Here is a 15,961-nt window from a genome sequence, read left to right as displayed (position 1 = left end):
CTGTAGTTTTCCCTTGCTTTTGGCCGTTCGCAGTTCGGACACAGGAAGGCCGTTTTGCTTGATGTTAGAAGGACAGATCAGCCAATCATCCAGACTGTTGCCCCTGCAACTACTGAAAAGGCTGCTGCCCCTCTTCCGGAAACATACATTTGTCTGACCTCTCAACAGATACTCCCGCGTTGTGATTGGTTCAAATGGCTCTGAGCACTATCGGACTTAACATCTGAGGTCATCAGTCCCCTAGACTTAGAACTACTTAAACCTAACTAACCTAAGGACATCACACACATCCATATCCGAGGCAGGATTCGAACCTGCGACCGTAGCAGCAACGCGGTTCCGGACTGAAGGGCCTAGAACCGCTCGGCCACAACGGTCGGCCGTTGTGGTTGAACCTGCGCTATGGCTATGTGTATCACGGAGGCACGCAAACCACCCCATCGACGGCAAGGTCCATGCTTCATCTACTTGTTCTGTAATCTTACTCTCAATTACCATGTTTGTCTTTTTTTTTTTTCGCAGAAGAGCATAACTTTTGTTGTAGTATGTATTGATACTTACATGTTACACATGGTGAATCCTAATACATGATGAAACCGACAAACTGCAGGGACGAATTCCTGACTGGAAATGGAGGGGGAAAGGTCCTATGAACATATGCCCGGAAATGTATTGCTGCCTCGGTAGTTGGTGCTGACGAATGAAATATCTTCTGACCACGTTCCGTGTTCTCATTGTATGTTGCAGTCTGTATGATTGACGCAGCGTGCTGTAAGCAGTAGAATGATTCGGTATTCATGTCGGGAACAAGCCGAGATAGTGTTTGTGTACGGCGAGGCAGATAGAAACGGTCGAGAGGCAGCACGACTATATCACAGGAATCCCCACAGACAGCAACCGCATCGCACAACATTTCAAACCCGTTTTGGGCATTTGTTTGATCACGGGTCTTTTCAGATAGACGAACTTGCAGGGAGGCGGCGGACTGTGCGTGCACCAGATTTGGGGGACCGGTTTCTACAGGAACATAGAGACGAACCCCAGTACAAGCTCCAGTCAAGTGGTTCGCCAACATGTTGTGAGGCAAAGTATCTTGAGTGGCAGATATGTGTGAACGCGTGCTTTGCGTCTCACGGAGACCATTTTGAACATCTGTTGTGACGTGGATGCGATGCAGCTCTGTGCTATGTTCCGGAACGATTAGCTGCCGTTGCACACACACCGTCCATTTCTGGAAAGTTTCATAGGACCTTTTTTCCTACATTTCCAGTGAGGAATCCGTCCCAACAGTTTCTCTGTTTTATTAATATTCACTCTGTATATCTGACACCCGTATTTTGTGTAGTTCATAAGCCGCTATCTGTTGTCCATCTTCATTGTTCGAGATTAAAACTTGGTCATCTGCAAATAGCATCATCATTATAAGTTTACCGGACAAAGTATGAGTCGTCCCGTACGCTGGTGGTTTCGGAGCGCTGTTGACCTAGAAGCAGAACTAGGCGGTCACGTGACTGAGCAGCTGGCATATGTCACGGGGGGGGGACCGATCAGTTTTACAAAATTGTTACGTTAAAATTTACGCCAGAATGAGAATAGGTAAATACACTGAGGTGACAAAAATCATCGGACAGCGATATGCACATTTATAGATAGCGATAGTTTAGCACACAAGGTATGAAAGGGTACAGCATTGACAAAGCTGTCATTTGCACTTGTTTCATGTGAAAAGCTTGCCGACGTTATTATGGCCGCACGACGAGAATTAGCAAGCTTCAAACGCGGAATGGTAGTTGGAACTAGACGCATGGGACATTCCATTTCGGAAATTGTTAGGGAATTCAATTTTCCGAGATCCACAATGTCAAGAGTGTGCCGGGAGAACCAAAATCGGACATTACTTCTGACCAAAGGCAACGCAGTGTCCGACGGCCTTCACTTTCGTAGTACATCCCACACTGATTTATGCGATTATTTCACGGAGTGTTACTTGTCTGTTGGCACTGACAACACGCAAACGTCTCTGCTCTCGGTCTTTAGGTGAAGGCAGTCGGTCACTGCGTTGTCCTTGGTCAGAGGCAATGCCTGAAATTTGGTCCTCTCGGCACACCCTTGACACTGTGGATCTCGGAAAATTGAATTACCTAGCAATTTACGAGCCGGCCGCTGTGGTCGAGCGGTTCAAGGCGCTTCAGTCTGGAACCGCGCTGCTGCTATGCTCGCAGGTTCGAATCCTGCCTCGGGCATGGATGTGTGTGATGTCCTTAGATTAGCTGGGTTTAAGTAGTTCTAAGTCTAGGGTACTGATGACCTCAGATGTTAAGTCCCATAGTGCTTAGAGGCATTTGAACCATTTGAACAATTTACGAAATGGAATGTCCCCTGCGTTTAGCTCCAACTACCATTCCGCGTTTGAAGCCTGTTGATTCCCGTCGTGCGTCGAAGTCTTTTCACACGAAATACTTGAGTACAAATGACAGCTCCGCCAATTGCACCTTGTGTGCGCTATACTACCGCTATTTGTACATGTGAATATCGCTATCCCATGGCTTTTGCCACCTCAATGAATTTACCTGTCGTTTTCCCATTCTCGTGTACATTTTTATGTACGAATTTTGTCAAACTGATCGGTCATTTATCACCAAACTCGTCGTCAGTCGCCTCAATGGGTTAATGTAGCCAGCCTCACGTTTTACTTTTGACGATGAATTATTTTACAAAAACCTGCCGAATTATGAATATTCAAGATTTTGCGGCATTTTGTCTAAAAAGAAACTAACTTTTATTCATCGCCAGTGGAACTTTCTCTTTCTCGTAACGGTTTTTAAGTTATGCAGAATTTATTAGTATTCATAATCTCGTCATACTGTAACTTAATGAGAAAATTTTTATTGAAATATCTCAGTCTTTAGAGAGAGAAGGAAAAACGCTTCAGGGTGTCTAATTTTTTGTCCGATGTGCTTACAGTCTTGTTAATTAAAAACATAATTGTAGTTTCATTTACCATGGCTGTTCAATTTTTTTAACATATGTAGGGTGGTTGAGGAGGAATGTCACATAATTTGTTAGGTGATTCTATACGTGAAAATAAACCGAAAAAGTCCTATGAACATGTATTCGATTTTCGATCCTTACGGAACTGGAGCAGGTTGAAGACTACACACATCCATGAATGATTATGAAGACAAGTGTGAATATTATCTATTAAAATGCTGTGTAGGCGCTGTGGTGGACAGAATAATAGTTTGACAGATGACTGATCCATCCTGCAGGAGGTTCAAAACGCCCCCCACCCATCTCAATGCATTTGTCAACGCGTTGGAGGGTGTGTTGTGTTACACATTTAACATAACCTCGGCGGGCTATAATGCGGTCAACAGCGTCAGTAGTGCGAGCGACAAGTTTTTCACGTACATTCACCTTAGTAGCGTGTACATCCCCCCTTTAATCAGCCGCATAAACAGAAGTCTAATGCGGTTAGGTCAGGTGATTTGGCAAGCCAGTTGTGTTCGCCACGCCCAATCCACCGTGTAGGAAATGTGTTTTTCAGATACTGGGATTGTCTGGTACCATGAATCGGTGATCCATCACGTTTCAGGTACACCTTCCGTCGTTGCTTTAATGTCACATCCTCCAAAAAGTAGGTCTTCTATCGGGAAATGTGCGTATGCTGCGGCTGTAATGCAATTTAGCAGGAACACAGGCCCTTTCCCCAGGGTATGAATCATGTCACACCAGGTGGTCAAGGAGAACCGAACTTGGAATCATGTTTCCCTAGTGTCATGTCGGTTCTTCATCACCTGCGTGTGAGAACTGTGGGTGTTCATGATACCGTTGCTTGTAAATGTAGCCTCATCTGTAAATGAAGTATATTGCACGATGTGTCAGTGTACAACCAACCATTCACAAAATTGTTGTCTGCTTACTGAGTCATCTGGATGCAGATGTTGCACAGGTTGCACAAGGAATGGGTACAAGCCCTCAGAATGTGTCGTACGCCACACTCGTGTTTGTGCTATATCGAGCTGGTGGCTAATACGCCGTATACCATTGCAATAATGTCCTCCCTTTCGTCAACTGACTGGACGGCCTGATGTTACGTATACGTTGGGATGAGTTCGGATTCACGTAATGGTTGAAAAACCCTTGGAAAAAGCCTGGCACATGGGGTTCGTTGATCAGGGAAACTCCTCTGGTATTCTGCCACAGCCGTACGGGCTCTGCCGTTGCAGTGCCCATACACAAACAACGTATCTACTATGCTGCATGTGCGAAATGTTGATATTCAAGGACTCAATGGACTTCCTCAATTAAACAACACCCAAGTTCGCCACGCACGCAGCGTCACGACTGCTCAATAATCCAACCCACGATTGCACACTGGGTACAATTGTAGCTGGTGCCTCGGTGCGACGTCACAGTGCTGCCATCTGTTGAAAAATCACCACACCTCATGTAGGATGGTTCAAAATGGTTCAAATGGCTCTAAGCACTATGGGACTTAACATCTGGTACTTAGAACTACTTAAACCTAACTAACCTAAGGACAACACACACATCCATGCCCGAGGCAGGATTTGAACCTGCGACTGTAGCAGCAGCGCGGTTCCGGATTGAAGCGCCTAGAACCGCTCGGCCAAAGCGGCCGGCTCATGTAGGATGGACCAGTCATCTGTTTCACCGTTTTTCTGTCCACCACAGCGCCTACACAGCATTTCGGTAAACTTGTATTCGTATTCATTCATGGATGTGTGTAGTCTTCAACACGCTCCACTTCCGTAACGATAGAAAATCGAACACCAATTCGTAGGAATTTTTCTGTTTATTTTTCACATATAGAATCACCTCACCGATGTGCAGTTTTCACAGAATGGATTCATAGTCAGGGACTAGTACTGTTAGCCAATAAACAGATTGTAATAATGCTCGAAATTGAATTTTTTGTGCAAACATACACTTTTTAAATATAAGAATGCCTAATGACAGTAGCAAACTAAAAGAAGGGCAAATTAGAATGCCGGTGGCATTAGTTGCGGAATTATATTGCGAATCCTTTACGAGATATCGTATTTAGAAGCGTTTCCACAACGACACTTGTTCGTGCCATGCAACCTGCAAAGCTGCTAGGTACGACGTTGTTATGTTTGCTTACTGTGTGCCTGTGTGTTCCTTGAGTGCACTGCCACTTTCAAGTCAGTGTGTGACAATCCAAGCAGTAGGTCGTGAGTGGTCGATGGGATTTACCAATGCAGAAAAAGCCTACACGCTCAAGGTATATGGAGAGTGTAGAAAGAATGCAGTTCGTTCTTATACTATGTGTGGGGCAAGATACCGCAGTAGACACCAACCTTCTCTGAAATTATTTATCGAAGTTTTCAACCAGTTACGTGACAGTGGTAGTGTAACATCTAGATAATGTAACAGAGTGAAACAAGCAACGACAGAAGAAGGGGTAATTAATGTTCCTGCTGCAGTTGCAGTTGATCCGCACGTTACGTCCCGCGCAATCGCACGAGGTAGTGGCATGAGTCAGGCAAGTGTCCTATGAATTCTCCATCGACATAGGTTCAATCCCTATCACATCTCTCTCCATCAAGAGCTGCGTAGAAAAGACTATGGAAGTTGTGTAAACTTCTTTACGTGGGCATTAATACAGGATACTCCAGCCGTATCCTGTATCTTGTTTAGTGACGATGCCACGTTTACCAATCATGGCAAGGTAACGGCCGAAACGTGTACTATTGGTCTGTTGACAATCTCGTTGGCTTCGTCAGGTGGAACGTCAGCGTCTATGGAGTGTAAACCTGTGGTGTAAGATAGTGAACCATCACCTGATAGACCTGTTTTTCATAGACGGAACACTGAACGCGCACAAGCATCGCAGCCTCCTAACAGACCATCTTCCACGGATGCTAGAAGACGTTCCTCTACAGACTAGGAGGAATCTGTGGTTCTAACATGATGGCTGTCCAGTCCATAGTGCACGATGTACTATAGAATGTGTTCACAAATTGTTTCCAAATCGTTGGAATTGGACGTAGGGGACCTGTGCCTTGCCTGTGTCGTTCCCCGGACTTGACGCCTGTAGGCTTTTTTCTGTGGGGAAAGTTATATTTGATGATATGCAACGACGTATTAGTGCAGCCTGCTCGGAAGTATCCGCTGAAATGCTAGACGTTTGCAACAGTCGTTCCATACCAGGCTGGAAGCGTGTACTTCCTTTGCCTGTGGTCTTTCTGAATACAATCTGTGATGGTCAATTGTCTTGTTACTGGTCAGAATCTACATCATTAGTGTATGAACTTGTGTTGTCCTTTAGCGTGCGCTACCACTGGTATTGTACAAGTGGCGATGTGGGAACTTTTCAAAATACAATATCTCGTAAACGACTCGCACTAGAACCCTGCAACAAACATCACTGGCATTCTAATTTACCATACCGTTTCCGCTATATTTGCTGTGAAAGTTCTAGATGAATGAACATGAGCAGTGACGAAATGCTGCAACCTTGTCAAGCTCCTAAATTAATATTCTCTGTTCTTTTCTCATTATCCCCAGTTATTTTGATTCCTGTATTATTTACAGATTCTGAATTACCCGTATAAGATGTATTGGTATACCTCTTTATCTTACTGTCTCCCAGAATACTTGTCTTTTTATGTTATCTAAGGCCTTTACATAATCTTTGATAGGGATCTGCGTTTCTTTATTGTATTCCTTATGTTTCTCTAGAATTGTTGTAGTATGTACAACTTCTTCCGTTTATGCACTCTGTTATGGGCTTCACTTTGTCGGTTACTATTTCAGCCTACATCTTATAGGCCGATTTCAATGACGATCTCCCCCTGTAATATTCGCCATTTGATTTGTCACCCTTCTTGAACACTCGTGTTATGTCTTCCATTCTTTTTGTATTTCTTCCTGACCCAGTAAAGATTCAGGAATCTATGGAACCTTGTCTTAAAACCTTCTGATGAATATCTCATCAGCTCCTCATTTAACCGTCACTTCCTACTCTCACTCGGTTCTTTGTATATATGAGAGCACTCTTCAGTTTTCAATATTAAATATGATCTGGTTCGATTCGAAGATTTCCTCAATCATTTCATCAGTCCGCATTTCTTCGCAACAATGCAACCAGTCTTTTTTTTATCATTACATTAATGTGTGCCACATCCTTTCCATTTTATTCAGGTCCTTCCTTTTTTATACGCATACGATATACATCATTTTCAATCCTGGCTACGAATTTATGCCACCCATATGGATGAAGCTTCTCGCTTAGCTTCTTCACCTATGCTGTTAGCTTCTTATATGTTTCCTTGTTCTCGAGAACTTGGTGTTGCAGCTGTATTGGTTTCTATTTGTTTCAACTGTCTCCTCCATTTCTTCCGTCCAAAAGAATGCCCTTTCCTCTTTTTGCGTTGTTTTGTTTCTCTAACGCTTCACTGATTGCAGTTCCTTTTAAGTTCTTAATTTGTTCCCATTCAAGTTCAGTGCACTCTGGTTCCATCAGTCCACTCATTATTTTGTCTGGTCATCTTTGGTATAGATTCTTGACAGCCTCGTGTCCTAGTAAATATATTTTACGTATCTCTCTTGTCTGCTCTGAGGAGTTTTCGTGCGTTTTAGACCATCTTTTCTTTAACGCAACTTTTGCTACAAGTAGGAGGTGGTAGGTGGTCCGTATTTTTGTCATACCCTCTATATACGCGCATTCTGAAACAGAAAAGCTGTAACGAGAATTATACGTATAAGAATTTTTTTCTTTATGAATTTAGATAAATTAATAATAGCAATGTGTTGAATTTCTTTTTCGATTCTTTTCGTGTCATGTTAAAGAAACTGTGAGTAACTTTTGAAATGAATATTATTATTTATGTTAGATTTCAAATAATGTGGTAATCAAAGGAAAGTGTATTTAATGTTAAAACTATTGTAAGATGTGAAAATTGTAATTTATACACTTGGTCCATACGTAGGTAATGCATTAGGATATGTGTAGTAGAAAACCTGTGGTGAATACCCTACCTGTAGGGGAGCGGGAAGAGGTGGAGGCAGACGAGGCGGGAAAACGCACACTGGGCGCGGTTCGGCACAACGGGCTCAGTAACACAGTCGGAGGTGAGCAACAGTCGGAAGTACACGTACTGTACTGAGGAGGCTACCCAGGAAAAGTGGATTCCATTGAGCCTCGGATGAACCGATTCCGACGACTACTTGGCATGGCTATATTCTGAGGCACAAAATTGGAAAGATTACGACTCTAAGAAGATGGAAAGTGCCGATGTTGTGTGAGCCTTAGCCGTGCTTGCATGTGTGCCGTGCTGCCCGCTATCTCGCTGCCCGCCAACCGCCGCACCGACTTGCACAGGTCAAACATTTATTTCATCTTTAGAAGTGTATCTGTGTGGACCAGTGTCGAAACTGTTTCTAATGGTTCAATAATAACGTGACTTTTACCAGAATTGCTTTAGCCATGACTTATCCTGATCACTGACCTAGACAGGATCCTTACCTCGTATTGTGCAATCCGAGTATCCTAAACTGAAAGTTTAATGTTTGTGTTAATGAAAACTATCAGCAGATTAATCTATGCCATAAAGGAATCTATAGTTCTGTGTGCTGTTGCAAATATTGGTAAAGAACAAAAGAGTTTTTGTTGGATGGAGTTAGCGATGTTATTTAATTAATTTGAGACAGAAATAATGACAGTTAAATTATTCAGAAGTAAGACAAAAGAGTAGTTATCCAGAGATTGATAATTTTGTGTGTTAATTTGCCTTCAGTACTAGATAGTTTCAGTATAACGACTATAACAGTTTCAGGCCCCCCCCCCCCCCTTTGCTCTTGTCCATTCGTTCAAACCTTGATGTGTACTGCTCAGGTTTGACCAGTAAAGCTAAATTCTATATTATACCTAAGTGAATTATTGTTTTTCCATCTTTAATAGTAACATTGTATATGTGCTTTCAAAACTGCTAATTATAGGGTAATCTATGCCCGATTTCAGTCTGCTCAACATACAAAATGCAGTTAGTAGTAATCATTACTGTGTGGTGTTGTGTAAATGTAGTTCGTCCAAATTAGTACAAAAAGAGAAAACTTTAGTTCAGTGGATTTTTCCGGTTCCAAACTTTGCCATATAACGCAACGTTACTACGTGTTACTATGCTTGTACATGCACCCACTTGTACAAGGGAAAACTCACTAATTGCCTAAGTAGGCTGGCGACCGAATTGTTAATTATAGGTAGCACCTACTGTGTGTACTTCTTGTCCATGCGAACGAGCGGTTATACTCTACATTTACTTGATGCATCACTGTAGTTATTGACTGAGTACAAGTCCGATCTTGCTTCTATTAGGTACACGCGGTCAACTAATGTACTAAAATCCTTGTTTATAAGGTGAAGCCCGTGAACTTATTACAGTACAGGCTTTATAGAGCTAACCTACGTCCGAGCAGGGCGGTAGTGTTACAAGTGGCTTCCCGGTGACAGGACATCCAGTTGTTGTCAGTTACAAATTAATGTAAAGATCGAACAATGGATGTTCAGTGGCACGAATAGCAATAAAAGTCAGTAAAATAAACTGCAGTGTGAGTCAAGTATAATAGTGTGGTATAGTTGGCATTCAATATGGACAGGAACGTAGGCAGGGTAGATGCGCCAAGTGAAATGGAGAATGCGGCTGGCAGTAGCCGGAGTTTACGCGGCCAGATAACAGATGGCGTTAGCGAAAGACAGTTGGCGTACATACAATACCACGAACACGTCAATGAACAGATTGAAAGGTTGAGATCACCTCGGACACAGCAAGGGACAAAACAGGAAGCAGAGGGTGACTTTGTAGATGATAGTGGGTATGTGAACGAATCCACTGACATATTTGATTCACCACAGATAAAGAAAGAATCGAAAGAAACTTCTGAAGTAGAATCGGAACACATCGATCCTGTAGAACAAAACAGTATAAAATTTTTAAGTATGAACGACTTATTTGAACAATTAACCAAAAAATTGCAGGACAGAATGATCAGCTTCAAAAACAAGTCGGTAGTCAGGTTAATCAGCTCAAAACACACGTTGACGAGCAACTCAAAACACAAAATGAGCAACTTCAAAAACAAGTCGGCAATCAGGTTAATCAGCTTAAAACACATGTTGACGAGCAGCTCAAAACACAGGTGGATCAAATTAAAGCACAGATCGAAGGACAGGGAATTAAAATTAGTAAACAAATAGAACAGGTAGAACAAAAAGTGGGTAATTTAAGTTCTGTGGTAAATACTCTGAAATTTGAAATTGATGTTATTAACAAAAATATGGATACTATGCAGGAGGAAATTGGAAACATTAATAGTAGATTCGATGTTGAAATTCTCAACATCCAAGAGAAAGTAGAACCTCTGGTTGAAACTAAGGTAGACGAAAAAGTTTTCGGTCTTAAAACTGAGGTCGTAAACAAATGTCAACACGGGATATCGCAATTGAAAAAGGTAGTTTTGGACACTGAAAGTAATTTAAGTAAAAAAGTATTCGAATGTGTTCAAAATTGTGAACAAAATACTACGAAAATTCAGGGCAAAATTTTCGATCTGGAAAGCAAAATTAAAGATAGGCCTGGTGTTGTCTGTAATGGCACACCAATTACGAAGCTATTAGGAGGCGAGGAACGCTTCGATCCAGCCAAGAAACATAACGGGTGGCATCCGTTAGATTTTATCAAAAATTGCGAGAGAGTATTTCCTGAGCACTTATCTGATCAGGAAAAGATAAACTTGTAATTAGCGCCTTAGCGGGTGATGCTAAGCGCTGGGGAATAAATTTAAATACCGAACAAATGACGTTCGAGGAATTTAGGCAGAGGTTTACGGAAGAATATTGGTCTGAACAAAAGCAGGACCATTTATGGCGGGAGTTCATCATGGCCAAACAGCATGATAACAGGGGCAGGAACTCTTTGAAAGATTTCTGCGAGTATTGGTACCGGAAATTAACGCATTTAAGAGGTCGAAGATCAGATTCAGAAATTATCTGGGAGTTATATAAAAAACTTCCAGAAGATTCAAAGAGGTATGTAGGAAGCAATCATCGCAGCTTCCAAGCATTTCTCGAAAGAGTCGAAGACGAAGATCATTGGCGCGAAAGTCGTGCCAATTATCAAAATTTTGGTAACCATACTAACCGACGCCATGACGAACGAAACGATGGCGATGGATTTCGCGTCAATGTAATACAAAGAGGAAGAGGCAGGGGAAGAGGCAGAGGAAATAATCCAGGTCGCGGTAGAGGGTATACCGCGCTAAACAATAACGAGGCGGGAAACTAATTTCCGCGAACGTTGCGGGCCAAACGGAAGCGGACAATACATACCGGCCCCGATTCAAGAAAAGATACCGGACCGACCGTAATGTAATGAGACAGGCTAGGGACGAGCATGGAACGCCGCGACGTGTTGTGGCGAAACAAGCGTCAGGTGCGAGCCAGAATGAATCATCGCTGCCGCACAGAGCGCTACATGTTAACAGGCGAGTGGAGCATCAGAGGGCAACGGCCCAGCCTAGTCGAACATCTGTTCGGAAAGAAGCCGCTAGCAATACGGCAGCAGTAGGTACGAACGTAGCAGTCAGAGCTAATGAAAATTTTACGAGTGATAATTCCGTGGCAAAGGAAACAATAAATGAGACTGTGAGTACACAGAGAGGTGCGGTTAGCAGTGTTTGCAATGAGGTAAAAGGCGATAATGAATTAGCAGAAGTTACTGATTGGCGTGTGCAGATCGACGATCTGTACAAGGGCCTAAAGCAATGTGAGTGGGAGGATTTTAAAAGGGAGTATGAGGCGAAGAAATTAGTTGGTGGAAAGAGAGATAGTAGGGACGTCCATAAAGTGACGTGGCCCAAAATTGAAGAGGGGAGAATAAATAGCGCCGCGCAAAATACGCGTGCCGCCAATAGGATGAAGGTTAATGATAGGAAGGATTTGGAGGATGAAATCCTCAGCATTGACGAAGAAATAACTCCTGCTAACAGTCCGCCAATAGTACAAGCTGCTACCGAGAGGCACCGTGTAGAAGGGGTAGATGATTACCTGAAAGTAATTAAAGTCCACGAGAATTACACCGAATATGAAGTCACAGTGGATGTGAATAAAACTGAGGATGAGGCCGTTTTGCCAAAAGAGGAGATTGAATTAAAATCTAAACCTGACAACAATACAGAGGAAGAACTTAGTACCTGTCTCAGAAAAGCGTTTATGTTAGAACCTGAAAGCGATCCGGAATGGTCGGGTTCCGACGATAGTTCGGATGATGAAAGATACATAAATATAGACGAAAATGAATGTACTAACGCTCCCTATTGTGCAAAAGTAGCGTGCTTAAGTGAATCTGATGTTGAGGAAGAGTGTAGTGATGACTCTAGTGAAGATGAATTTTCAGGTGTAAAAGAAAGTGAATATACTTTTACTGAAAGAGGGTATGAGAAAATCAGTGGAAATAAAGGGGATGCAGTTAAGTACGATATTGTACCTAACGATGACGACGTATCAAAACAAAATCCAGACGTTGAAACAGAACAAAGAAAGAAAGAACCACCGGACGACTCAGTGTTTATTTTGCGAAGAGTTCAAGTAAGCAAAGACTTTGAACTCCAGAAGCCTAAGAAGCCACCAGACTTAAGTGACTGTTTTATGAACCAGAAAAGACTGCCTTGTTAATAAAGAGATTAGGGGGCAGGATGTTGTAATTTTATATATTATTAATATTATGCATGACTTTATTATTACTGTAACTCAGTGTTATCTGAAAGTGAATTATTGTTTTGTTGAATTAGAGCCTGGGGCAGATTTATATCGGAATTTGAGAATGTCATGAACACACTGCATCATGAAACTACAGGATTTCCACCGGAAGAAATTTTGTTAGGCAGAAGTAGTAAAAGTTTAATTGAAGAAAAACTAGAGTTTCCACCTTGTACAAGTTTAGGATTGGATCAAAAGAAAAAATTGGTGATAAAAAGGACAAAGCAAAAGGCTGAATCTAGATCTAAAAGATACAATAAAAATTTAAAGGTTTCAAAATTTAAAATTGGAGATTATGTTCTTTTAAAAACCCACGAAAAGTCTAGTGAACTAAACCATGAAATTTCAAAATTTAAATATATTTATAATGGACCATATCTAATACAGAATATTCCACACGACAATGCTTACTACCTGATCTACCCAAAATCCAAGAGACCTTTAGGTGTAAGAAATATTGTGGACCTGAAACTGTATGTACCTAGGAACGAGTAAATGTGCTGTATCTTATGCTGAACCCAAGTTATCCTAAATGTATCTAGTCTTTGTAAATGTCTGTATACCCTTGAAAGTGTGCTAATGTAGTTATGTGAGTTTCAGATTACCAATCGTACTGTAACTGTAAAAATGTATGGAGAAAAGGGCTGAAAGAAAGGATAAATGCTATCAGCCAGATAAAAGATGGGACTGTCAGAAATGAAAATGGGCAGTGTATGAACTATAATATGAAGGACTGCCAAATACCAATGAGGGCAGATAAATAATCGATGGAAACTTGTAAATGTGATCCAGGAGATGTGACAATATGAAGTAAAAAGGACTGCCCAAATCCACATAATAGGCAGCAAATATATGTAGTTAATTTTCTGAATATATGTGTGTGTGTTTTGTTTAGTAAGTAAGAAAATGGACTGCTATTCAAAGCATGCAGCGATAAATTTTCTTATAGTGTACACAAAATATGAAATGGTTTTTTGTCGTTAAATGTTTGTATTCCAGAATTTTAAATTATTTCTTTGAGAAATTTAGAGAAAATAAGTAAATTGCTATTTTAGTGAGATTGTGATGGGAAGTTGGACTGTGCGAAAGGCACTTGAGTAAATGACAAGTCAGTATTCTTGAAGTATTAAAAAAGTGTAAACCTATATACAGTGAGCAAAAGGAAATATGTAGTGTAAATCTTTTTGGACAGTTAAGTAAAAATTCAGAACCACTGTATAATTGTAAGATTTAGTGTTCCCATAAAATTTGGACTTAAGAAAATTTTCTGGAAACAGGGGCATGTGTAACGAGAATTATACGTATAAGAATTTTTTTCTTTATGAATTTAGATAAATTAATAATAGCAATGTGTTGAATTTCTTTTTCGATTCTTTTCGTGTCATGTTAAAGAAACTGTGAGCAACTTTTGAAATGAATATTATTATTTATGTTAGATTTCAAATAATGTGGTAATCAAAGGAAAGTGTATTTAATGTTAAAACTATTGTAAGATGTGAAAATTGTAATTTATACACTTGGTCCATACGTAGGTAATGCATTAGGATATGTGTAGTAGAAAACCTGTGGTGAATACCCTACCTGTAGGGGAGCGGGAAAAGGTGGAGGCAGACGAGGCGGGAAAACGCACACTGGGCGCGGTTCGGCACAACGGGCTCAGTAACACAGTCGGAGGCGAGCAACAGTCGGAAGTACACGTACTGTACTGAGGAGGCTACCCAGGAAAAGTGGATTCCATTGAGCCTCGGATGAACCGATTCCGACGACTACTTGGCATGGCTATATTCTGAGGCACAAAATTGGAAAGATTACGACGCTAAGAAGATGGAAAGTGCCGATGTTGTGTGAGCCTTAGCCGTGCTTGCATGTGTGCCGTGCTGCCCGCTATCTCGCTGCCCGCCAACCGCCGCACCGACTTGCACAGGTCAAACATTTATTTCATCTTTAGAAGTGTATCTGTGTGGACCAGTGTCGAAACTGTTTCTAATGGTTCAATAATAACGTGACTTTTACCAGAATTGCTTTAGCCATGACTTATCCTGATCACTGACCTAGACAGGATCCTTACCTCGTATTGTGCAATCCGAGTATCCTAAACTGAAAGTTTAATGTTTGTGTTAATGAAAATTATCAGCAGATTAATCTATGCCATAAAGGAATCTATAGTTCTGTGTGCTGTTGCAAATATTGGTAAAGAACAAAAGAGTTTTTGTTGGATGGAGTTAGCGATGTTATTTAATTAATTTGAGACAGAAATAATGACAGTTAAATTATTCAGAAGTAAGACAAAAGAGTAGTTATCCAGAGATTGATAATTTTGTGTGTTAATTTGCCTTCAGTACTAGATAGTTTCAGTATAACGACTATAACAGTTTCAGGCCCCCCCCCCCCCCTTTGCTCTTGCCCATTCGTTCAAACCTTGATGTGTACTGCTCAGGTTTGACCAGTAAAGCTAAATTCTATATTATACCTAAGTGAATTATTGTTTTTCCATCTTTAATAGTAACATTGTATATGTGCTTTCAAAACTGCTAATTATAGGGTAATCTATGCCCGATTTCAGTCTGCTCAACATACAAAATGCAGTTAGTAGTAATCATTACTGTGTGGTGTTGTGTAAATGTAGTTCGTCCAAATTAGTACAAAAAGAGAAAACTTTAGTTCAGTGGATTTTTCGAGTTCCAAACTTTGCCATATAACGCATCATTACTACGTGTTACTATGCTTGTACATGCACCCACTTGTACAAGGGAAAACTCACTAATTGCCTAAGTAGGCTGGCGACCGAATTGTTAATTATAGGTAGCACCTACTGTGTGTACTTCTTGTCCATGCGAAAGAGCGGTTATACTCTACATTTACTTGATGCATCACTGTAGTTATTGACTGAGTACAAGTCCGATCTTGCTTCTATTAGGTACACGCGGTCAACTAATGTACTAAAATCCTTGTTTATAAGGTGAAGCCCGTGAACTTATTACAGTACAGGCTTTATAGAGCTAACCTACGTCCGAGCAGGGCGGTAGTGTTACAAAGCCCTTTCTTGGTTTGGTAAGAAATAGTCAATTACAGTTCTAGATACTCCAGAGGACCATGTGTCTTCAAGACTATGAAGTCGTTAAAAGCTAGAAAATCTCCTAACATGGCCATTTGTTATTG

Source organism: Schistocerca americana, chromosome 2 (genome assembly GCF_021461395.2).
Source record: "Schistocerca americana isolate TAMUIC-IGC-003095 chromosome 2, iqSchAmer2.1, whole genome shotgun sequence".
Lineage (NCBI taxonomy): Eukaryota > Metazoa > Arthropoda > Insecta > Orthoptera > Acrididae > Schistocerca > Schistocerca americana.
This window is presented reverse-complemented; position numbering follows the sequence as displayed.